A 15,004-nucleotide genomic window follows, 5' to 3' on the forward strand; every position below is an offset into this window, starting at 1 on the left:
AGGCTGTGCTGGATCCACACATTCCCATCTGCCTGAGGTCTTGCAGTGAACTTGACTATGTATGCGTGTGGGCCAGTGGTGATTACTTTAGAGAGGAATTGAAGGTCCAAGCAATGCTAAGCAATAGGAAAATGAGAATAGTATTTCTAACAAGAGCAATTTATCAGAGAGACAGGCAGCCTGGAGGTTGAAAGCTCTGTTGAACATGCACTGCACTATTTGTTGGAAATTTGCAGGCATTTAAATGTAATTTTAGAAGCATGTGTAGGAACGTTTTCACTTCTTGTCCATTTCAATCCTGGGAAAAGGTAACTGAATAGGATTGTCTGCATACACATTACCCTAATGAGGAAATTCTTCAGTGCTTTTCTTTGCTATAATGTGAATCAAAGCATTGAAAACATAAAGCCCTGCTTCTATAGCCAGGTCACTATGGTATTGTTGTAATGAATTATGCCTTCAAAGCATACCTTTGGCTCAGAGGTCTGTTACTCTTCAGCTTCTGAATGAAATTATATTCTGAATGATATGCTCCCTGACATAAATAACAGAAGTCTAGTGGTTTCTTCTAATCTCCCCAACACTTTTAATAATGATAATGCTCTTGAGAGAATTAAGCTGAAGTATGCCTCTCATAAAATACAGCACACTTACATATTTTCCTGCCTGGAGCTTCTTCAAATGGACTCAGTGCTGATTCAGTTTGTACATTATATACAACGTCAAGCATAACCTGACACAACCAGTTGAAATTCTAACTTTCAAATGATGTTTGTTTCTAAACATTCCTGCATTCCATTTATTATCTTAAATGCTTAGACTTATGACCACATAGGAGGTTGGAAGTAATGGTCAACTTGTCTGGTATTCTGACAGGAGTCGGACAGGAGCCATATTCAGCAACTCCGACCCATATTTTCATGGTCATGTGTAGATTTTATTTATTTATTTATTTATTTATTTATTTCGGTTACTTCTACCCCGCCCTTCTCAACCCGGAGGGGACTCAGGGCGGCTTACAAAGGCACAATTCGATGCCGACATCACATAACAGTAGTATAAAAAAATCTAGCAGCACTTAACAGTTAAGAAACAGTTTCTGCATATAACAATAAAACCAATAAAGCCGATAAAACCACTAAAAACCAATTGCACCTCATTAACGGTCAGCGTTCGCCATCTCATAGTCCAGTTTCCAATTCCACTTTGTCAGTCCTGTCAGTCCTAATCGTCTGATTGTCCTTATCTAGTTGTCAAATTGCCCAAAGGCCTGGTCCCACAATGTCTTTACTTTCCTCCTGAAGGAGAGGAGGGAAGTTGATGACCTAATTTCCCCCGAGAGTAAGTTCCACAGGTGAGGGGCCACCACTGAGAAGGCCCTGCTCCTCGTCCCCACCAATCTCACTTGTGATAGTGCTGGGGTCGAGAGCAGGGCCTCCCCAGATGATCTCAAACTCCGGGGTGGGATGTAGAGGGAGATGCGTTTGGACAGGTACGCTGGACCGGAACCGTATAGGGTTTTGTAGGTCAAAACCAGCACCTTGAATTGTGCTCAGAACTGGACAGTGGAGCTGAGACAGCAGTGGGGTGGTGTGCTCCCTGTATGATGCTCCGGTGAGTAATCTGGCTGCCGCTCGCTGGACCAGTTGAAGTTTCCAAACAGTCTTCAAGGGCAACCCCACATAGAGTGCGTTGCAGTATAGATGGATGGATAGAGGATGAAGGGCATAATCTGTAGCCTGACATGTAATGTAGCTACTGCTATCCTCCTTGATACTTCTACTGAAAGGTTCTGGAGATTTGTCTGCTAAACATATTTAATCTTCTCCACAGTCTTGGAAGTCCTGATTATACTACCACAGAAATCCTGTTCATTTTATGAGAAGAGTGTTATATCATCTCTAGACTTCCCATCAAATGAGCACAATTTATGAGAACTGGTATGTAATGCATTGGCAGAAGGACATTTAGGGTGAAGACTGTAGTGCCAAACAATTTAATTGTTGATAAACAGTTGGAAAAATTGTTCTCTGTTCTTTCAGGTTGAATGTTCCTAACATAAAGAGCATGATTAATCACGATGGAGTTGGTTTATCCATCATTCAAAGGATGTGGAATCTCTTTTAACCCAAGGATCAAATTCAATCTCAGACAGGTTCTCTGAGCCCACTTTCCAGTGTTGAGCTAAGGGAATAAAGAGTGGAACCAAAAAAACCAACACATTTTGCTTAAATCTGTCAAAGGTGCAGCTTTAGATTTGGTATCTCAATCATTTAGTGTAGAGAAAAACTTGTACAAAAGCATGGAAACCATGATAATGATCGGGCTGGATTCGGCCCTAGGCTTTGAGATCCCTCATTTCTTCAGTAGCCTATTTCTAAGACTTTATTTTTTGGTTTAACCAATTGCACCCCAAAGACTTTAATAAAGTACAGGCAACATAAGGGATATGTATAAATGGTAGAACTAATCCAGGATAATACCAACCTCTTGGAACAATTGCCCTACCTTCTTCTGGAGGCCAGAGAAGATAGAAGTAGGAAGTAGGAAACTGTAATAAATGTCAATCCTGATGTGTATTAATAGCCAAATGGTTACATGGAAAATATGAGAGATAATTGCACTTATATGGAAAGTGAATGTCTAGCAATTAGTGCTAATGCACTGCTTTGCTGGGCATACATCTAAGGACCAAACAAAGGTATAGAAGATGAAGCCTATCGTTTCCTGCAGATGCACCTGTGCAAAGGAATGCAAACTTTTTCCTAATTGGATAATTGATTTGAACACTATCACCACCAAATATATTTACCTTCACATTATAAGTATATTGTTTCCATGTGAGTTCCATTTATTTTGGTGTGGAAACTTGTTTAATCCATTCCTAGTGGGATTTGTGTTAAAAGTAGCATTACTTTATCACTTCTTTCATTGGTTCTTAGGATCAAGCCATTGGACAAATTCAATCTTCTTTCTATTCTTCAGAAAAATCCATGACCTCGCATTAATTACACACATTTTAAAAGACTCATATTGCAAAGATGATTATATTTCTGCTTCAAAAAAATGAATGTTGTAACCAGCAGATATTAAAAAACTAAGATCTTCCATTCAGTGCCCATGGTAAAGGGTAAAGTTAAGACATGTTTACAAACTGGGGTGGGTTTAATGAAAAATATGGAGTGCATTTTGCTTCTAGCATCTTTTGCTGTATTAAAAAAGCATGGAATTAAAAAAAACATTAATATGTTATTAATGTCTGGTTTTGGAGAGGTATATCTAAAAAATGTTTTCTTCTCATATATTACTAAAATTTAAAATTGGTATGGTACAGGGAAGTTTAATAACTTGGAAGACTGGTTTTGTTCCTTTAACATAATTTTCTATTTATACTAAATACCCTAGGAATATGCTTTAACTTTGGCAATTTTCTATTTGTTTTATACTACAGAAAACTAAAATCACAACAACATACAAACCTTCTGGGTAGCACTCCATTAGAAGCATGTTATGGAAACATTTTATGCAGACAGAAAATATAGGCCACCAGGACCTTTGGATTAAAAAAATGCTAACATAATAAATACAGAAAACTTCTAAATAAGAGTTTAGACTTTAAACTGTTTGCTAGTAATCAACCAAATATTTTCTTGTAGATTCAATCTCTTCCAGACTGAGGACTGACCTATACTTTCAGAAGAATATAATGCATTTTCTAGAAATGCATCTCTGCTATATGCAACACATACACATAATCTTCACATATTGTGTTTGACTAGAAAGAAAAGAATTCTGATTTTGGATAAATATAGAAAAAGAAAAAGTAGGAGGCTGTTCATCATTGCTGTCTCTTGATATTTATTATTTATTTATTTATTTATTAACTTTATTTGTACCCCGCTAACATCTCCCGAAAGACTCGGTGCAGCTTACAAAGGCCAAGGCCCTCAATAAAACAACAGCATAACAAATACAACAATAAAACTCAAAAAGCAAACCAATAAACATTAAAGCAATAACAGTAAAACAATGAAACAATGACATCATGACACATTTAAAAACTAAGGGCCGGGCCAAATGTAATGAATAAAAATTAAAAGTGCTAGGCATGACAGGAGAAATGTAAGGATTTTATGGTAGGTGCAATGTGCAGACAATCTTAAATCTCTAATAAAGTGCATTTGGGACATGATGCTGGGAGTTTCCTATTCTGGAAAGGCACACTAGAACAGCCAGGTCTTCAAGCTCCGCCTAATGACTGCCAATGTTGGGGCTTGTCTGATGACCTTGGGGAGAGAGTTCCAGAGTGGGGGGGCTACCACAGAGAAGGCCCTGTCCCTCGTCGCCACCAAACGCGCTTGCGACGCAGGTGGGATCGTGAGCAGGGTCTCTCCAGATGAACGGAGCGATCGTGTGGGTTCATATATGGAGATGCGGTCACGCAGGTAGGCGGGTCCCAAACCGTTTAGGGCTTTGTAGGTGAGCACCTGCACCTTGAATTGGGACCGGAAAAATTGAATTGGGACCGGATATTCAAGTCTGCTAATCCTATATGTTCAACTTTAATCAATAAAGTTGTGGCCTATTGCTTTCCAACAAATTCTCTGTGTATGAATGTTTTTTTTCAGATGCAGATGGCCATGCAATTGAGTGGCAATTCTCCCTCATGCATGCTACTCATACTTGAATCTTCTAACCAGAGAGATGTCGAATTGGTAGGAAAATGAAGCCGCTGGCAGAGATCATCTGGAATTTTGGAGTTTGAGGTCACCTGTACACAGATGACGTTCAACTCTACTACTCCTTTCCTTCTGCTAATAAGGAGGCTGAACAGATTCTGAACGGGTGCTTGGCAGTTGTGATGGCCTAGATGAGGGCAAACAAATTGAAATTGAATCCAGACAAGACAGAGGTACTCCTGGTCAGTCAAAAGGCCAAACAGGGTACAGGATTACAACCTGTGCTGAATGGAGTTACACTTCCCCAAAGACATATGTTCACAGCTTGGTGGTAATCCAGGATTCATCACTGAGCCTGGAACCCCAGGTCTCGGCAGTGGCCAGGGGAGTTTTCGCACAATTAGAACTTGTGCACCAGTTGTGCCCATATCCAGGGGCAGCTCAAGGCGGTATGCAAATTACGCTTTTGTTTAGAGCGCACGTCTCGGGGGGGAGCTCTTGAGGAGTTCTTGAGTCACCCCTGCCCTGAGGCAGCTCGCTCTCCCTCCCTCCTTCCCTCACAAGTGCGCGTGTGCACGCATGTTGTCTTCCTCTCCTCCTCCTCCTCACAGGTCAAGGGAGACAACACCACTAGCGTGTGTCCCTCTCCCGCCATTAGGAAGTGAGCGGGGAAGGAGGGGCGTTGCAGGGCGTGCACTTCCTAATGCCGGGAGAGGGACGCGCACCGGCGTTGCTGGGTGCTCGGGAAAAGAGTCCTCATGCAGGGAGGCTGAAGAAGGACAATGATATGCTTTATGTTCAAGAGCAGGCAAACCAGACAATCACTACATCAACACTGACCAGGCATGTAGCCGGGGGGGGGGGACTTGAGGGGCTTCAGCCCCCCCGAAATTCTCATGGTGGTTCGCGAAAAGGTCTTACTGGTGCATTATTTAAACTTTTATGTTTATTCATATCATGATCTGATCACCATACTCAATATATCCCATATGCATGGGGGTATTGGGGTAATGATACAAAAGGTTGGCTAGGGTAGACCCTCTTTCACTCAGAGTCAGCCCCCCCCCCGAAACTCAGCCCCCCTGAACCCCCCCTGAAAAAAACTCAGCCCCCCCCCCCCCACGAATCAAAATCCTGGCCTGACACTGACAAATAAACAAGAAATGCCGTTTACCCACAAGCATCAAGAAATTACATATATTAGAAACCAACTTTCTCATTACTTTCTTTTCAAGATCACCAGACTGGATTACAGCAACGCGTGGCAGGGGATGGCTAGTGATATATATATATATATATATATATATATATATATATATATATGGCATAGGCCAACTTTGGCCCTCCATGTGTTTTGGACTTCAACTCCCACAATTCCAAACAGCCAGTAGGAAGTCCAAAATACCTGGAGGGCCAAAATTTGTCCATGCCCTTATATATATAGATAGATATAGATATAGATACATCAGTAATTGGTTTGGGGGGCACCCCAATACTCTGCTTACCATTGAAAATTACCCAGGGCCGCCTCTGCCCGTATCTTGGGAAGTCATGCAGCAGCAAAAAAGCCAATGGGATTTTGGCCTGCATAAATAGGAGTATAGTATCTAGATCCAGGGAAGTCATGCTACCCATCTATTCTGTCTTGGTCAGACCACACCTAGAATACTGCGTCCAATTCTGGGCACCACAATTGATAGGAGATGTTGACAAGCAGGAATGTGTCCTGAGGAGGGTGATTAAAGGGTTTGGAGAACAAGCCTTATGAGGAGCAGCTTAAAGAGCTGGCATGTTTAGCCTGCAGAAGAAAAGGCTGAGAGTAGACATAATGGCCATGTATAAATATGTGAAAAGAAGTCATAGGGAGGAAGGAGCAAGCTTGTTTTCTGCTGCCCTGGAGACTAGGACATGGAAAAATGGCTTCAAACTACAGGAAAGGAGATTACACCTGAATATTAGGAAGAACTTCCTGACTATGAGAGCTGTTCAGCAGTGGAACTCTCTGCCCCGGAGTGTGGTGGAGGCTCCTTAGAATCATAGAATCATAGAATCAAAGAGTTGGAAGGGACCTCATGGGCCATCCAGTCCAACCCCCTGCCAAGAAGCAGGAATATTGCATTCAAATCACCCCTGACAAATGGCCATCCAGCCTCTGCTTAAAAGCTTCCAAAGAAGGAGCCTCCACCACACTCCGGGGCAGAGAGTTCCACTGCTGAACGGCTCTCACAGTCAGGAAGTTCTTCCTAATGTTCAGATGGAATCTCCTCTCTTGTAGTTTGAAGCCATTATTCCGCGTCCTAGTCTCCAAGGAAGCAGAAAACAAGTTTGCTCCCTCCTCCCTGTGGCTTCCTCTCACATATTTATACATGGCTATCATATCTCCTCTCAGCCTTCTCTTCTTCAGGCTAAACATGCCCAGTTCCCTAAGCCGCTCCTCATAGGGCTTGTTCTCCAGACCCTTGATCATTTTAGTCGCCCTCCTCTGGACACATTCCAGCTTGTCAATATCTCTCTTGAATTGTGGTGCCCAGAACTGGACACAATATTCCAGATGTGGTCTAACCAAAGCAGAATAGAGGGGTAGCATTACTTCCTTAGATCTAGACACTATGCTCCTATTGATGCAGGCCAAAATCCCATTGGCTTTTTTTTCCGCCACATCACATTGTTGGCTCATGTTTAACTTGTTGTCCACGAGGACTCCAAGATCTTTTTCACACGTACTGCTCTCGAGCCAGGCGTCACCCATTCTGTATCTTTGCATTTCATTTTTTCTGCCAAAGTGGCGTATCTTGCATTTGTCACTGTTGAACTTCATTTTGTTAGTTTTGGCCCATCTCTCTAATCTGTCAAGATCGTTTTGAATTCTGCTCCTGTCCTCTGGACTATTGGCTATCCCTCCCAATTTGGTGTCGTCTGCAAACTTGATGATCATGCCTTCTAGCCCTTCATCTAAGTCATTAATAAAGATGTTGAACAGGACTGGGCCCAGGACGGAACCCTGCGGCACTCCACTTGTCACTTCTTTCCAAGATGAAGAGGAAGCATTAGTGAGCACTCTCTGTGTTCGTCCACTTAACCAATTACAGATCCACCTCACCGTAGTTTTGCCTAGCCCACATTGGACTAGTTTCCTTGCCAGAAGGTCATGGGGGACCTTGTCAAAGGCCTTACTGAAATCCAGGTACGCTACATCCACGGCATTCCCCGCATCTACCCAGCTTGTAGCTCTATCGAAGAAAGAGATCAGATTAGTCTGGCATGACTTGTTTTTGATAAATCCATGTTGACTATTAGCGATGACTGCATTTGTTTCTAAGTGTTTGCAGACCGCTTCCTTAACAATCTTTTCCAGAATCTTGCCCGGTATCGACGTGAGGCTGACCAGACGGTAGTTGTTTGGGTCATCCTTTTTTCCCTTCTTGAAGATTGGGACCACATTGGCCCTCCTCCAATCTGCTGGAACTTCTCCCGTTCTCCAAGAACTCTCAAAGATGGTTGCCAATGGTTCCGAAATGACTTCTGCTAGTTCCTTCAATACTCTGGGGTGTAGTTGATCCGGCCCTGGGGACTTGAACTCATTAAGAGCGGCCAGGTATTCCTGGACGACTTCTTTCCCAATTTGGGGTTGGATGTCCTCCAATCCCTCATCCACTCCATCTTGCTGAGGTTGAAGACTCTCTTTTTGTGAGAAGACCGAGGCAAAGAAGGCATTAAGTAGTTCTGCCTTTTCCCTATCCCCTGTCAGCATTGCCCCATCTTCTCCTCGAAGAGGTCCTATCGCCTCCTTGTTTTTCCTTTTTCTACTGACATAAGAATAGAAGCCCTTTTTATTGTTTTTAATGTCCCTGGCAAGTCTGAGCTCGTTTTTTGCTTTAGCCTTGCGGACCTTTTCCCTACAGGTGTTGGCCATTTGTTTGAATTCTTCTTTGGTGATTTCTCCCTTTTTCCACTTCTTGTGCATGTCTCTTTTGTGTCTTAGCACAGTTAGAAGTTCTTTGGACATCCATTCTGGCTTCTTTGCACTTGTCCTATTTTTTCTCTTTGTTGACACGGTTTGCAATTGCGCCTTGAGTATTTCACTCTTGAGAAATTCCCATCCATCCGTAACTCCCTTGTCTTTTAGTATCTGTGTCCACGGAATGCTGCTCAGCGTTTCCTTCATTTTTTGGAAATCAGCTCTCCTAAAGTCCAAAATGCGGGTTTGACTTGTCTTAGTTTCGGCCTTCCTTTGTACCTCAAATTGCAGGAGCACATGGTCACTTGCCCCTAAGGATCCTACCACTTCGACCGCATCGATCAGGTCCTCCGCATTTGTTAGGATGAGATCAAGAGTAGCCAATCCCCTTGTTGCCTCTTCTACCTTCTGGACCATGAAATTGTCTGCAAGGCAAGCGAGGAATTTGTTGGACCTTGTACTCTTGGCCGAGTTTGTTTTCCAGCAAATATCGGGATAGTTGAAATCGCCCATGACTACTACATCTCTTCTCTGTGCCTGTTTGGAAGCTTTTAAACAGAGGCTGGGTGGCCATCTGTTGGGGGTGCTTTGGATACAATTTCCCTACTTCTTGGCAGGGGATTGGTCTGGATAGCCCATGAGGTCTCTTCCAACTCAGTGATTCAATGATTCTTTGATAAGTCTGATTTGGCCATGGTGGTCAACACTCTTGTTACATCCCTAATAGATTATTGCAATGCACTCTACGTGGGGTTGCCTTTGAAGACTGTTCAGAAGATGCAATTGGTTCAACAGGTGGCAGTCAGATTCTCACCGAAGCAGCATACAGGGAGCACACAATCCCCCTATTGCATCAGCTCCACTGGCTGTCAGTCTGCTACCAAGCACAATTCAAAGTACTGACATCAGCCTATAAAGCCCTAAATGGTTCTGCCCCGGTTTACTTGTCCAAACTTATCTCACTCTATGATCCATCTCAAAGGTTAAGATCGTCAGGGGAGGCCCTGCTCTCAATTCCACTCCCCTCACAGGCGGAACTGGTGGAGGTGAGAGACAGGGCCTTCTCAGTGGAGGCCCCTCATCTGCAGAATTCCCTCCCCAAGGAAATCAGGTCAGTCTCCTTTCTCCTGACCTTCAGGAAAAAGCTTAAGACATGGTTGTGGAACTAAGCTTTTGAGCAGCAATAGTAGCAGTGAAATAATGATAATGAATTAATGTGATTGACAAATGGACAGGCCTGGGACTATGATTTGAATTGACGTGATTTTAACTGTTGTTTTAATCATTGATATTTTAATCAATTTGGATGTTAATGTATTTGCTTATTTTCAGATTGATATGTGTTGGCATCAAATTGTTGCCTGTTATAAGGCCACCCTGAGCCCCCTAAAGGGTGAGAAGGGTGGGGTACAAATGTGGAAAATAAAATAAATAAATAAAAATGTTCATCCTTCTTTTTCCAGAAGTCTTCCAAGATCTTCTAGCCAATTCCTACCTTGCCAGCAATACTGAAGGTCACAGGGACATTTTAAGCTTTAAAAAAGACATGGTAAGTATTACAATTAGGAACCTTTACATACGTATTCTCACTAATTACATGTTCTAGGATTTTAGGCACATTATGTATTTATAAAATTTTCTGCTTGATAGATTTTCCCCTCTCCTCCTCCTTCGGCATCCTTATAACTTAAGACCATTTTTCCTCTTCTCTGTCTTTACTTCATGGGATCATATGCTTGACTGTGAACACCAAATTTTTGTATGTTTGACAAAGCATGTTTATTTATTTCTTAGACACTGTATTTATGAATAAGTATGAGACTGATTATTGTTCGACTTCTGCCTTGTTGTTGTTGTTTTTAGTCTGCTTGAGAGATCCAGAATGATCTCTCATATTTCCCAATACTAGGAAGGGATATATGTAGGCAGATGCAGTTATATGTATGTCAATGTAATTGAAGCCCCTTGTCATCTTAACAAATGCCATGTTTCTATGGGTTGTGTAAAACCACCTTAGGTGCAGTAATGTAAAAAGTCAGTAAGAAAACAAAATTAATGTCCAGAGATTATTTACATAATTTTTAAAAGAAATGCTATATGAAAATACAGTAAAGAAATCAGAAAAGTACTAGGGCTTAGAAAAGCAGTCATGAAGAAATAAGACCCTGAAGTGTGAATACTAAAGTCAGGATGGTCCATGCCACTGTATTTCCCATTTCTATGCATGGTTTTGAAGGCGGGACAGTGAGGAAGGATGATAGGAAGAAAGTAAACTTATTTGAAATGTGATACTAGAGAAGAGTTCTATGGATATTATGAACTACTAAAAAGTCAACTTCATCACATGGGATTTCTTAAACATTTTTTTATTTTTTATTTTTTTATTTATGTCATTTTTATCCCCCCTATTTCAGCCCAAAGGTGACTCAGGGCGGCATATAAATCAGCAACAATTAAATGTGATATATATAGATATGTGTGTATATACATATATCAGTTAAAAGCAATTAAATCACATCATAAATACAAATAAAATCCATAAAAGCTATAAAAACGATAACAATCTATTTAAAAACCATGTCTTCCAGTCCAATTTCTCATCCGTTTACATACTCTTAGCCGTTCCGTGTTCGTATTACAATTTTGTTTTTATCTGGTCACACTGAAGCTCCAACTGTAGGATGGTTAATAATCATAATCATAATCATAACTTTATTTTTATACCCCACCTACATCTCCCCGAAGGGTTTTGGGCACATTACAAAGGGACAAGCCCAGAGAACACAGAGTTAAAATGCAATGCAATAAAATTAAACAAAACACAGTTCCTGGCTGGAGCCTATTGGATCCCATGAGCTACTTCTCCAGGGCTCCATCCATGAACTGTGCTGGAAGAGTCTTATAATGAAGCCCAGAGAACATGCAACATTTCCCATGTTATCATGCAATAGAATGGGGAAAATGCAGGGAGAAGCCAGAAATATATGCTTTATCCTGCGGGATGGGGAGAGGGTGATGAAGGACGCAGGGTGATTGGTTCCCACACTGCCCATCGGATTTGACCTGCAGCCCCATGGATGCCCCACACTATCCCTCAGTTTGATGAGCCTAATGTGATTCCTAGATCAAATCAAGCCTGAACTCTCCCCAGAAGCCAAGATAACTAAACTGAGACTATCATACTTTGGACATACCATGACAAGACATCTTTCTCTGGAAAGGACAATAATGGTTGATAAAGGTAGAAGACAGTAGGAAAAGAGGAGGACTGTATCCCAGATGGATAGACTTAATCAAGAAAGCCACATTCATGAGTCTGAAAGACCTGAGAAAGACGGTTGGTGATAGGGCGACTTGGAGGTCTCACATTCATAGGGTTATCATAATACAGAATCAGCTTGCTGTACTTAACAAGAGATGTACATTGGAAAAGAAGGACCCAATGTTTCCTATTATCTATTTGGGAGAAGCCAACCTTTGAACTGATCCAATATAGTGACTGACTTTGGGCCTCATCACAAAGGTCAGGCGAAGCATCCCACTTTGCCTGGCATTGCAGCCGAAAGAGAGGGGCAGTGGGGCGAATCTGTTGCCCCATGTGCTGCTCCCTCTTGGTGACACTTCCCACATCACACATGGGAAGCGTTGCCCTTCTGCAGAGAATCTGTGCTGGCTTCGAGGAAAGCCTCCTATGTAGTGGGGAAGCACTACGGCGCTGCCTCCCCAGTTGAGAGGGGGCTCTCAGCCGGAAGTCACATGACATTTAAGTTAGTGTGCTGTAGTCGTATGTTTAAAGTATTAATGCTTATCATATGTATTCTATACATATAGCAAGATTATGAAATAATAAATGGCTTGAACCATTTCAGATTACGGGTTGCATGCTTTTGTAATGGTTACTAGGGCTGGGCGGTTTCGTTCGTTAATTTTGTATATCGTTTTTTTTCCCGTTAATTTCCCATATACGAAACGATATCAAACTTTTTTCCAAACCCGGAAGTGTATTTTCAAAATCGAAACAGCATGCGCCAAATATTTTTGTATTTCCGTCCATTTCGGAAATATGTAAGATGGCTAGATGCTTGCTGGGAGCTCCGGGAGCCAATTAGAAGAACCCACGGAGCTGATTGCCCTGTGGGTTCTCCTGATTGGGCCCGCAGTGCCTCCTGCTGAGGATTATTAGGCTGGCTCTCCTCTCTCTCCTCTCCTTAGCCAGCAGTCAGAGCCTGAAAGAGGAGGAGGAGGAGGAGGAGGAGGAGGAGGAGAGGGAAGGCGCCGGCTGAGCGACCCTCAGCGGGAAGGCGGCCCCGTCCCTCCTTCCTCACCTTTGCGGTGGGTGTGCTTCGGAGGAGCCGGGCCCGACTCGGCGGCAGCGCTTGAGGGCCCGCCAGAGTGAGTGCCTGCCTTCCCTCCTTTCCCTTCCTCTTTTCTTTCTTCTCCTTTTCCTCCTCTTGGTGGAGAGAGAAAGAGAGAGAGAGAGCCCGCAGGACTCAGGAGGGTGGGATGGAGCTGGGAGCAGCGGGGAGGCTCAGTCTGTTTGCCCTGTGGCTCTTTTTGGCAAGCATTTTCTGCCAAATATTTTTTTATTATTAAAAAAATTAATAATTAAATTAAAAAAATATTGAAAAAATATTGGAAAAAAATTCGTTGATGCTTTGCGCATGCGCAACCGCGGGCTCCATCTTTACAAAACGTTTTGTAAATATTAACGAAATTTCGTAAATACCAAACTTTTTTTTATGGAAAATTTCGGATATATTTTTAAATACAAAACGCTGAGGCACCCTAAAAACGAAACGATATTAGAAACAAATTTTTCCGTTGTTACCCAGGCCTAATGGTTACCATTACTTTAAAAAGAAACCCCCAGTTTATGCAACTACACCATGTCAAACTTATGCCGTTAGTAGTCAAATATCCGATATATTTAAAGCCTTCCCTGGGTGACTTCACAAAAGCTATGTCTTCATAGATCTGCTTTTGATTAAAATCTCGCTCATGTGTCCAGTAATTTCTCAGTGTTTCATTTTCTAGGCAAACACAAAAATTACAGATTCCTGTAATATGACTTATGAACACGCTATTACCCTAGTTTGGATAACTGTTCTTGCTAGACTTTGCTTAATAGACCTTATATTTTATGTTTTCAATGAACAACACATACAGGGTTGAGCCAAAGGCTTAATCACTCTTAATACAATAAAGCAGCACTTTAAAATATTATTAACCTCATCTGTCTAGATTTGGAACTAATAGACCATTGTGTGTGCATTGTCTTTATCCCTGCCAGTTATGTACATATTTATTAATCCACTCTTCCAGAGGAAAAAAATTTCTAAAGGAAAACCAACAGTAACCTTCAAGTAAGCGGGCACAGGTTAGAAGGGCACTAATTAAATGTCAGACTTGACAGATTAAAATTATGAAATTTAAAATCACTGTGGAGCTCTTTGTCATTGTCAAATTAGGAGTCAGTGTGATGAGGAGAAGAGAAGTGAATGGTTTAATGGATTGAATGGGAATGTGGCTTAGCAGCAAGCTTTTCTTGAATTCAGATCAGCCTGTAGTTCAGATCAAAGGCTGCTAGTTCAATTTCACATTCAAAAAGAGTGGTAGCTTACCTGCATCAGTAATCATCACATGTATAAGCACCTTTTAAAAAATAAAACAGAGAGAGGGAGATATATTTAAATATATATATTTGGTGCTAAAATGACATAATTTTAGTTCCAATAATTTCATACTAATCATAACATCAGTTTTTCCACCATTCATTTGGTTATGTTTTAAAATAGTATTGCTACAATATGCTTTATACTAGTGATTTTTAGAAGCATTTATTTTGTTTTTGCTTTTTTAAAAAATAAGGACAAACAAGGACTATCTTTTTCTATCAACATTCACTGGATTTCAATAAAACACCCCTATTTCAATATTAGTATGCATCAGATTGCAACCTGTGATAATTTTTTTTTGCATTAGTTACAGGCTTTTGAAGAAGTGGATTTTAATCCATAAAAGCTCACAATACTAAAATAAACATGTTAGTCTTAAAGGTGCCATAAGTGTCTTGTTGATTTTCTGGGAAAGACTAATAATATAACCGCACTGAAATCTGCAGTGATGTTGCCCTGGTGCCTTCCTGCTCCATCCCAGAAGGGGAAAGGATGGCAATAGTGACATCTTCCAGGGTTCATCTTCTCTCCTGTTGCCAATTGTCCACATGGGCCATTTTAATAGGCATCCTTTGGTAGAGCTGGACCACTGTGAGGATGAATAGCTGATTTCCTACATTTTGTTCTTTCTCCTGTTTCCAATATGAGGAGATTGTAGATTTTTGTTATGCTTCTTGGACTAAAACAGTACT

The sequence above is a fragment of the Anolis sagrei genome, chromosome 3 (assembly GCF_037176765.1).
Source record: "Anolis sagrei isolate rAnoSag1 chromosome 3, rAnoSag1.mat, whole genome shotgun sequence".
Classification (NCBI taxonomy): Eukaryota; Metazoa; Chordata; class Lepidosauria; order Squamata; family Dactyloidae; genus Anolis; species Anolis sagrei.